The 11,428-nt window shown below is 39.1% G+C and overlaps 1 long non-coding RNA gene across 1 annotated transcript; it reads left to right on the top strand.

Annotated features, from left to right (window-relative positions):
• Window positions 1-203: 203 nt before the first annotated feature.
• Window positions 204-7,055, top strand: LOC311278936. Its single transcript, XR_014625505.1, has 4 exons — window positions 204-368; window positions 3,232-3,284; window positions 6,540-6,699; window positions 6,860-7,055. It is a non-coding gene; the product is annotated as an uncharacterized lncRNA (long non-coding RNA).
• Window positions 7,056-11,428: the final 4,373 nt, after the last annotated feature.

Raw genomic sequence — 11,428 nt, 5'->3', positions numbered from 1 at the left:
TTTACTTTGAAAGGGAAAAAACTGTTTTTTGAACTAAAATATGCTTAACTCTCATGCCATGTGTCTCTCTTCTTTGGAGGACGAGTAAAAGTGATTGCTTTTCAAAATTATGTGGTCACATGACCAATTTCTTCTATGGTTTTCCAGAAACAAGGGTGGAACTACTTCCCCCCTGGCACAAATCACCCCACTCTCCCCCTACATGACGTGGTTTTCAAGAAAATCTCAGTGTTTCATCCGTCCCGCGTTTCAATCGTCCCGCCTCTCCCATACTGTAATTTGTTGATATTTGTTTATTTTCTAAGCCCTATCAACATAATCAAAGCTTTGCTGAAAATCCTGAAGGCGAGTCAGTGGATATCACACAGGTAATGTGTAAACTTTGAGCGAGAGATATGCTGGTGAAAAAGGCTCAAAATCCAGTCAATTCACTACAGAAAGTGAAAGTAAAAACTGATGAGATTTCGGCGCACATACTCTCAGAGACAACGAGAGATAAATCCTTTTTCAACAAATGATGACTGACTGTAAAAAGTCGAAATGCTAAATATCATGCTTAATATCGCTGATGGTTTTGACGACGCAACCCAGCACGGGGGTTTATCGCGCATATCATATAATGTGAGCAGTCAAGTCACAGCTAACCGTGTCCTAACTTTTCCATGTTAATTAGAGTTTTTGTCCAGCCGCGACGATTCTATTTTAGAAACTATTTTTCTGCGACGTCGCGCTGGAACAACACACACAAAGTGTGGCGATGATAATCTCAAGTACTGTTTATGTGCTTTATTTAATGTTAAAAGCGTGAAATGTGCCTTTGAATATTATTTAGTCCTCCAGCGTTGTAGCTGTAAAAGCAACAATGGATATAATTCACCTCAGATCTTGAAATTATAAAATTAAAACAGGAACGTTAAAAAGTGTATTATTTGACAAAGATTGTTTTAGTAACTCAGTAGGCCTAGCCTATGTATTTTTTAAAGGGTGTAATATTTGTGAATTTGATTATGTAGCTTAACCATTTTCTTGCGAGTGCAGTCAAGATTACTCTCTAGTGCTGTGCACTTGCTGCGAGACTCCCCCCACAGGCTGTTCTGATTGGCTATGATTTTTGATTGACGTTGTGACATCTCACAGTCAAGTGTGGACAGATTATCGGTGCGGATCCACTTGTCCATGCGACACTTCTGTCGCGCCGCACTCAACCATATTCCTATGGGTGACGTCAAGCGATTTTAACGTGCCCGCAAAGCATTCTGGGAAGGTGGCGCTTCATTTGGAAAAATGCTGCACATCAAAATGCTGGCCGATGCCCATCTTTATGCAAATTAATTCCGTTGAACGCGACGCGACTATAGAAGTAGAGCATATGGAGGCCATATGCATATGGCAGAACACGAAATCCAGGGGGAGGAGTTGGATCCAGATCCAACTCCTCCCACCTTACATATACCTAAACCTACCCATCTCCACCCCCTGATCCCTAAACCCACCCCTAAACCTACCAATCTCCACCCCTTATATCTGGATCCAACTCCGTCCCCTGGATCTCGTGTACTGCAGTGAGGTGCTACTGACATTTCCCGCTCGGTGAAAACCATGCCCATCAACGTACAAATGTGGGGAGGCGTTGCGACACCACGCAACAGTCCTGTTGCAAAACTGCCTGTCGCTGGAATCTTATCGCGTCGCATGTAGTTAGGACACGGTGTGACGATTGAGGAGATACGTCACTCACAATGTTTTCACTCAGCGTTGCATTTCGGGAAGGTCGCCATATTGGAAGGATACTCTATCCGTTGCCATGGTTACTTCGACAGCGAGAAAGAGAGAAATAGCGACAGAGAGAGAAAGAGCAGCATTTGTTTGCATTTTGCGATATGGAGCTAGCCTAGAAATCTAGACGCACCAGGGTAGTCTAGCAACTCTCCATTGACTTTCGGAGCTGTAAAAACCTAAATTGGGTCAGGCCAATCACATCAGGCGGGCTTTATATAATGACGACAGAGTTGCGATGGTTCCCTGCTACTTGAAAACAAAGAATGGCGGCTGCTGCTGGCGAACAGTCTTTCAAATCGGCTTTGGCGGACTCTGGAGGACTTGGAGTTAAATTTTTCTTTGAGAAAAGAGCAAAGAACGGCACTTAAGTCATTCTTAAAAAAGGAAGATGTGTTCGTAGTTTTGCCGGCCGGATTCAAAAGTTGAATCTATCAACTAGCAACTCCGCTGTTGGGCAAACGCTCTGGTTGGTTGAAGTGCTGTCCTATTGCGTGCAGAGTGAATTTGAAAGACAGCCGTTTATCCCGCCCCTCGGATTGAACCGTGTCTATGGAGAGTTGCCAGACCTAACATCTTGATTTAGGTCTGGCTTGCCAGGCTAATATGGAGCAGTTTCTTGGGAATAAAGAAGCAAAAGGAAAGGGGATCTATCATGAGAGACTAAATAACAACGCCAGGCATTTAGCTGATCCTGGTAAACACTCATTGTCACAGTTGTAAACACAACGGCTTTCTTGTTCGACGAGAGGTTTTGGCGTCACCGCATTTGTTTCCAGGCGGACCGATAAAGAACGCGACACACACGTCTCCCGGACATCTTGTAGAATTCAATCAGATCACGACTTCAAAACTCCTGAAGTGTTTCTAGAAAAGTGTGCCATATGCATCAGACGGTTCGTGGGCGTCACTGAGGCTGAGACTACCCTGAATACTGCACGAAATCCTCCTACGTTTCTATTTTCTATAGCCTACTGAAATGGTTAACTATTTTTATTCAGTAATTAAATGAACACAAAGGACATAAATCTTATAACAAGGGGATGTATCATTAGAGAAAAATAAATAACAGGCTACAGCTGATCCAAAAGTAGTAATAGAAAAGTCAATTTTTTTTTGTATTAAATGCTATAATATTTTCTGAAGATTAGATCCACTGTAAACAAATATCTTTACTTTATCAAAGTGTTTTCCCCATCATACAGACAGAGTTTAAAGCATTAACCAACTCTTTATTACTACATTCAACAATGGGTTTGAAAACCCCTGCCTATGTTGCTGTCAGGTGATGAACGAACGACTCGAACCTAAAGACTCTGAGACTTTTTAGTTTATGAAACATGTATAAGTGGCATCTGAGAGTGGTTTCGCTCCGTGGAAAGCCATATATTGAATAATTATCATGAACTGTGTGTTCACTCCGGGAACAACCATATAATGTTTTTTTCGTTACAGATCGGCAGAATGTCTCGCACAGCTGTTTGTTTGATATTGAGCATTCTATTTGGGTAAGTAGCATTAAAGATAGCATAGCATTACACAGCTTTTACATAACTGTTTATTTTATTTTATATTTTTATAAAGGCATATATAAATATATTTCTCAGTTGCATCATATAACAAGTGTTTTCGCTTCCGCTCTTCTCGTTTGATGTTCTGTACTGGTTCCTGGTGCTTCTATCAACAGTGAGCTGAGGCTTTAGCACTAAAAAAAATTCTTGTTCTTCTGGTCAAAAACCATTATAGGATTAGTGCACCAAGAGTGTTCTCGCTTGGGCTTCAGTACTGTTGTGGCCGTATGGAACAACTAAAGGCTGATTTATACTTAGATTTATACTTGCGTTGGACCTACGCCGTATCCTCTACGCTGTAGACTACGCGTCGGTTTTCATTTATACTTCTGCATCGTTGTCCATGTTGACGTGCAATTACACATGCAGAGGGAGCATGTGAAAACCGAGGGAGGGGTTCTGGCAGACCAATCACAGCGCTTGCGGTATGCATATAATTGACCCGTTGTTACATTTTTGTGAAGTGCACTTCAGGGTACACCGTTGGCTACGCGTGCTACACACAGCCTATGACGTAGCTATGGCATGAGTTCAACACAGAAGTATAAATTGGTCCAGTGGCACAGCAAACCTGGCCAGATCTTCTACTCTATGGCTTTCCCCCGACCCCCCTAATTATCCCAAATGTCAACAGGATACTTCAGGGGCACCACAGGATGCACCTAGTGGCACCGAATTAGCCATGGAGACTATGGTTCCCAATGTTATGCAGGCTTCTCAATAGGGAGCCCTAGAGCCTACCCAGGAGACCGGACCTTCTCCTTCAACTGCAGAGGCAGATTTGGCACCCAAGCCCAGATCGGCTACAGCTGTCTGGCTGCTGAGGAGCCAGAAGTACTGTTGAGGTCTTGTGATATAACGGTGCAAAATACAATCCTGAATTCGAGAGCACCTTCCACCAGGAATATCTATGTTTGTAGGTGAGCTTTTCACTGATTGGTGTACACTAAGAGGGTTGGTTCCAGAGCACTGCCCTGTGCCAATGGTATTATGTAGGGCACTCTCTACCCTAAAGTTATATGTGGCTGCAAATTTCTGCACAGCTTGTAAAGGTAAATGATCAACCATTAGGGTCCCATATTCTAATCACTCGCTTTCTTAAAGGGATAGTTCACTTTGAAATTAAATTTTGGTATGTTTTAGCTTACCTCAAGGGCATCCAAGATGTAGGTGTCTTTTTTTCCGCAGTAGTTTCAATTTTGATATTTTTAGGTCAAACCGTTCTTGTCTGTCAGTCATATAATGCAGGTCTATGGTCACTGTGTCAAAGAACATGCACAGAGTCCAAATTAAAACAATTCCCCATCGTCCAAATTAAACAATTCCCCATCGTAAGTACACACTGATGGCCTAAGACACGAAACGAGCGGTTTGTGTGAGAAAACGAACAGTATTTATATCGTTAATTTGGACTCTGTGCATGCTCTTTGAGACAGTGACCATAGACCTGCATTATATGACTGACAGACAAGAACGGTTTGACCTAAAAATATCAAAATTTAAACTACTGCGGAAAAAAAGACACCTACATCTTGGATGCTCTTGAAGTAAGCTAAAACATACCAAAATTTAATTTCAAAGTGAACTATCCCTTTAAAGCTGCTCAGACTGTTAGGGTGACTTCATGGGACCTCAGTCTGGTTTTAAAGTCCCCCTGTAGCCCCTCATTTAGTATACACAGTTCTATGAATATGCAAATGAGCCCCGCCTCCACTCACTCACTCAGCTCAGCGATCGACTTGTTGACGATCACACGTTGATCTGATTGGTTACAAGGTCGTTTGTGATGTCAGAAACACCAGTGATTTCAAAGCGTGTTTTTGAGACTGTCTGGTTCACTGCAGTTTTAAGGAGGAAATACTCAGCAATGCTGAGTTTTTTCCTCCACAGAAGCACGTCGGTAAACTAGGGAATGAACTTGCGCTCCCTGGGCGGTTCAGCGCAAAAAAGGAGGCGTGTTCCAGCGCAAACGTTCCTTCATGCTATTTTGCAGGTTTAGAAAACTGTTGCGCCACTAACCAGGAAAAAATGGTTTAAAGTCAGTGGCGCGTTGCGCATGTTATTCATATGCTATTTTAAGGGCGCATGCTTGGCCATAATCAATGTAGCGTGTGCACAACGCGCATACACTTATTCTCTCATCTACACAGAAGCAGCAGTTTACATTTTTGCAAATTATACATTATTACGATAGATAGATAGATAGATAGATAGATAGATAGATAGATAGATAGATAGATTATCATACGCCTTTTTAACCGAAGTTAATTTGGGTGGGTTTCTCCATCCCCAACGTCCCTCCTCGGCTGTGAACCGCTCCTGGCGCGCGTCTGGGAAATCCGCCGTTATAATAGGAATCCGCTTTAGAACAAGCGCGTCTGCTCTTAAAGGGAATGTGAGATGACGCTCTGGTTGGTTTATTTCACGTTACGCCCAAACCACACCTATGAATAATGAAGCTACTTCAGACCAACCCATTTTAGATTTGCGCCGGGCGCAAGAGTCATTTATCCCGCCGGTATAATAGCAACAGCGCCAAGACCCGCCCACAAAGTTACTTGCGCTTTGCGCTTTGACACTTGCGTTTCAGATCGTTAAAATAGGGTCCTATAACATATTTTAGCCATTATTCGTTGGAACTTTGATTAGCCATTTTTATGAACCAAACATTGAATTTGCACTTCCTGGCACTGAGCTAGTTAAATATCTCCATGCTTCTCCCGTGTTCATCATGTAGGCTGCCTGCCCGTGATCACGATCCGTCCGCTCATGCCGCTTTTCTCCTGCCTTCACCAATCAGTAGCGCTGTTTCGTCCTGGCTTCGGCATAAAGGCCAATTTTTGTAATTGCACCATTCTACTCTAACAATTTAGTTTAAGTTTAATTCAAGCACTTTCAAAGACCTATCTTTGTTTTCACAGACTTTCCCAGCCTTGAATCCGTGTGTCTGAAATACTTTCAAGAAGCGTGGGAACCCTCACTTAAATCTTACCGACCCCAAACTTTTGTTAATATAACTCCACAATTCCAGCTCGTCATATTAAAGTTTGGTTGCATCTTATAGTATTATGGGCCAGTAATTCCTTCACATAAACGGCAGCAGGTCTTGAAGAGTTGTTGGACCATCAGAAAAAATGTATATCTCCAGATTCTGTCCTGTTTAATTACTGTCGCATTTTCTCATTAAAACAGAGTCGGTCCTTACGGCAACACATCAGTCATGGGGAAGCCAGCGATTAAGATCCTTCTTGCAGACATGAGTTATGGGTTACAGCAGGAGGCTCTTCAGGTCGCTGTCATGGCTTCGATTCTGTATGAAAACGAAATGGACATGACTCGCTACATCGCAAAGGTTGGTTCTCTAGAGTTGTACTGTGAGACTGGAATGTCTCAGTGAAATGCAGTTGTTGTGAAAATGTGCTGTTTTTTTTGTCAGGAGCTTGATGGTGGAGATTGAGAGTTTTTTGTTGATGTGAGTTTGTGGAACATTAATACTGTGTCTTTCTTTAAAGGAGTTTGAGAAGAGGCATTGGGGGAGCTGGAACTGCATTATGGGGAACTCTGCTTCCTATTTGCATCATAAATGGAACTATTACTTCCGCTTCTCTATTGGCGACGAAAAAATTATTCTCTTCAGAAGTCCCTGAGGGTCAGCAATGGTTCAAAAAAGCTTATTTTAGCCAACCAAATAATAAACATGCTCCTTCAGCTCGTGGTTCATGTGTCTTTCTGCTGTGAAATCTGCACTGATTTTTATGAAGTAGCTAAACATAAGAATACCTTCTGTATTGTTATTATATTTCAAGATGAACACTTAGTTTATTTGATTATCCAAGTTCAAGTTCAAAGTTTATTATAAGCCCAAAGGGTCATTATTTGTGCAACATAAAATGTGTAAACATGTACAAAACACACAGTAAACAACAGAAACAGCACACAACATTCTGACATCTTATCAGTTTAAAAGCCAAAGCAGAAGGAATCATGTTAAAGTCACGGGACAGTGGATGAGATGAATCTGCAAGAGTAGATCTAGCTTTCTGTAAAACACACCGTTCAGAAATGTTTGATAACCCGTTCTGCTTAATGCCGATAATCTTACACTGACAATGACATTCAAGGATTTTCGATGTATAGCAAAGTACAGATTCAATATAAGATTAGTGAAGTGTTAGTTGAATTCATGTCAGTTTTATTTATTTATTTTGAAAAATCATATTCAAATATGAGTATCAAATATGATCATCAGGCTTTTGAGGAAGGTTTATTTGTTCATCTCTCAATCATCATTATATTGCATTACATTATATTAAATATCATCTTACTAAGACATATTATTGGCAGATATAGATATTGATATATATTTTATGTCAGTATCTTAATACTGTTATAAAGATCTCATTGATTTACAAGAATCAGAATTTCATCTTACTTTTTAGCCATATAAATACTGTATCAGCATCTGCAGCAAATTGCATATTATTGCTCAGTTTGAGTCTCTGAATAAATCTGAGCTGTTTTTCCTCCTCGAGTATGAGCTCAATATTCTCACTATATAGAGTATATTAGTGCTTATATAATAATTGAGCAATAAAATAATTAAGTTATAAAATATTATTAAATGCGTATATAGATGTATAATAAAAGTGTATATAAATATTATTAACATATTACAATTTAAAATTATGTTTTTCTATTTTAATATACTTTAAACTTTAAATTTATTCATGTGATCAAAGCTGAATGTTCAGCATCATTACTCCAGTCTTCAGTGTCACATGATCCTTCAGAAATCACTCTAATATGATGATTAATTTGATGATGAGCAGCATTTATTTAAAATAGAAATCGTTTGTAATAATATACACTACATGTCAAAGGTTGGGGTCAGTAAATTTCTTGGAAAAGAAATTAATACTTTTATTCAGCAAGGTTGTGTTAATTGATTTAAAAAAAGTGATAGTGTTACGGGAGGATAGAAACATGAGGCGTACGGATCCATATGCAAAGCCTTTTATTCACAAGAGATGTTTAGAACAGACAGAGGCCCAAACAAAGGCAAACAGGTGATCTGGACAAGACAATGAGCTTTCCAGAGACAGGCGAGGGTAAACAAACGAAGACCGTAATCCAGTGGACAAGGCGAGAGAATAAACAACCATGCTGAAGTCCAGGCGTCAGGCGAACAATATCCAACAGGGCAAGACGAGAGAGGTCATCCAAGGCGAGCAAGAGTCCAGAGCAGTGTAGGCTAACAATACTTAGCAATAGGAGAGCTTGTGCATGAGTGCTTTATAGTCCCCGTGATTGACTACAGGTGTGGGAACAATTAAAGCCATGAAACATGGGAAATGTAGTCCAGGGTAATCTGTGAAAAAGTCTTAATGGTGAACAGGCGACCTCTGGTGGTGAATGGATGGAAACAGCAGGCGTAAAATGTGAAAAGATAGTAAAGATTTCTATTGTTAGAAAATATTTCTATTTTGAATAAATGCTGTTCTTTTTAACTTTTTTTTATTCATCAGCGAATCCGGGAAAAAAAAGAATCACGTGTTCCAAAAAAATATTAACCCTTTCATGCATGAATTATGATAACCTCAGTCAGGATTTTTTTTCCTATGTGTTTTTATTGCTCTTAGGGCATGAAAAACAAGAATTGATTTTTATTTTATTTTTTTACAAATTTTTCAAAGAGATTTGAGTGGACAGCATGCGGTTATGGTTTAAACTGAAGATATACTGTATTAAATATAAGACAATAATCAAACAGATAAAGTATGTGAATTTAACAAACTAATCAATACAATTATATCAAATCATGTGAAAACTAAAATATATACAAAAAATATAAATGCAAAATATTGCAAAGGCTTCATACAACTTCATACAAGTTGCACTTCGCGTATCTTTGATATCAGAACATGAGGACGTGATTCCATCAGAATTTTCTACAGCCTGTCAAGGTACAACTGTGGAAACCACTCAGATGCTCCCTCCAGTGCACCAGAGTATGGAGATGTACCCTTATTAGCTGATCATTCTGATTATGTTCAAGATGGACATGCACATTTCTATCATAGCCCTCCTCTGAGAAAACCTAGCGATACGTTTTTTTCAATCTCATCTGAAATGATCAGTGTTGGGGGTAACGCATTACAAGTAACATGCATAACGCATTCAGATTACTTTTTTGATGTTACAAGAAAAATTAATGTGTTACAAGTAACATGCATTACCTAATCAGATTACTTTTTGATCTAACAAGTAATTAACTACAAGTATTAGTCCAGTCATTTTATGAAAAAAGGTTGAACAAATTGCAACAGAAGCAAAATCAACTGAGTTTGTATCTTCAATATGTCCTGAGTAAGGGGAAAAAAGTCCAGAAGAATCCCATTAGGGGAAAGTTTCGAAAAAGACCCAAATATAGTCTATTCATACGCCTACTCATTCTTTTTCTTATGTGAATAGGGTCAAATTTTAACCTTTAGATATCAACATGAAAATTACTGAGTTGATTACTTATCAAGACAAACAAAAAATGTATTACAAGTTTTTTTAAATTGTTTGTTAACATGGACAAACGGTGCATAATCTAATTACGTATGTGCTAATTTGCATGAATACCACAACAGATCTAAACATTGGGTATAGCCAGGTGAAAATGTCTTGTTGAATCTTGTTGACATATAACAGTAAAAGAAGTACTTTAGAGACCAGCCTTTATTCATTTTTAAGAGATGGGGTTTGGGGCTGGGTCCGTGGGACTGTTTCTGGGGGATGAGTCTGAGGGAAGAACAGGAGACAAGGGTAAGGAGAGTGCAGAAGAGAAAAGGTAAGTAAAATAAAAAGTGAATCCCCAGAAACAGTCCCACGGACCCAGCCCCAAACCCCATCTCTTATTTCGCATTCGTCCATCTCTGCAATACTTTTAAGCATGCGCGATGTTTCAAATAGTATAGCAAGTGTAAACATCTTATAAAGAAACGCATTACAATAACGCACATTACATAATCAGATTACTTTTTAATGTTATGAGTAAAGAAACACATTGAAATAACGCACATTACATAATCAGATTACTTTTTGATGTTATGAGTAAAGAAACGCATTACAAGTAACATGCATAATCAGATTACTTTTTGAACAAGTAAAGAAACGCATTACAAGTGTCATACATTAGCCTATGTAATCACATGACTTTTTTCGATGTCAATGAAAATTACATTCTAATAATACAAATACATTTATTTACAGTAGAAAAAGTCAATGCAGATTAAGTTTTTAAGTTTTAAATTTCAAAAACAATATTCACATTATAATTATGAATTGTAGCTGAAATATAGCCATTGCATGCATGACGTCCACTACAGTGGACATGTGATTAATCAGAGTTTTCTCTCAATCTAAAATCAAAACTTGGAAAATTTTACTGTGATATGACTCATTAGATATTGCTTGATGCTGCAATATTTTTTTTACCTACAAGAGTCTCCTATAGAAGGAATGGGTGGATATTCTGGAGCAACTTGGCATGTCTGACTGACCCTTGGCCATCTTGGTTTGGAGGGGGAAAAAATCGAAACACAACGGCTCGCCACTTGGTTGCAATGTATAGGATGATGCACCAGGGTCCAATGAAGAGATTGATGTGCAACTTTGCCATAAAAACCCGTGCAAATTCAAGAAAATGCTTTTTTAATAGCTACTGTAGTGACCACTATGCGTGAAAGGGTTAAGCAGCACAACTGTTTCCAACATTGATGAAAAAAAATCCTCATATTAGAGTGATTTCTGAAGGATCATGTGACACTGAAGACTGGAGTAATGATGTGACAATTCAGCTTTGATCACAGGATATAAATGACACTTTAAAGCATTTTAAAATAGAAAACTATTATTTTAAATTGTAATAATATTTCATAATATTACTGTGGGGGGGGGGGGGGGGGGGGGGGGGGGGGGTCTGTATTTTTGATCAAATATGATCAAAAGAGACTTCTTTCAAAAACATAAAAATTAGTAATGTTTCCAAACTTTTGACGGGTAAATGCCATTGTGTTCGCATTAGTTTCTTAGAC

The sequence above is a fragment of the Rutilus rutilus genome (genome assembly GCF_951802725.1).
Source record: "Rutilus rutilus genome assembly, chromosome: 19".
In the NCBI taxonomy this organism is placed as follows: Eukaryota; Metazoa; Chordata; class Actinopteri; order Cypriniformes; family Leuciscidae; genus Rutilus; species Rutilus rutilus.
Note: the sequence above shows the minus strand (reverse complement) of the source record. Positions and strands in the feature narration are given on the sequence as shown.